Raw genomic sequence first — 237 nt, forward strand, 5'->3', positions numbered from 1 at the left:
CTCGTTTTGCTCCCTAATTTAAAGGAAAAGTAATTTCAGATTGAAGCGGCTCCCTTCGCCCCAGTAAGGGACTTTTGTTTCTAGCTTTGTAACTTGAGTGACAGCTCATTTGGGTTCCGTGGGGGCGGTCTTAATTACTCAAAGGCAAGAGAAGAGGGTTAGAGGAAGCAAGCAAGGACAGAAAGACTCCTCTTGCAGGAAAGTTTTCTAAAGAAAGCACTTAACACGAGGCCCAGA

Source organism: Mirounga angustirostris, unplaced genomic scaffold (genome assembly GCF_029215605.1).
Source record: "Mirounga angustirostris isolate CCGP_5_RB_7025 unplaced genomic scaffold, mMirAng1.0.hap1 SCAF_14, whole genome shotgun sequence".
Classification (NCBI taxonomy): domain Eukaryota; kingdom Metazoa; phylum Chordata; class Mammalia; order Carnivora; family Phocidae; genus Mirounga; species Mirounga angustirostris.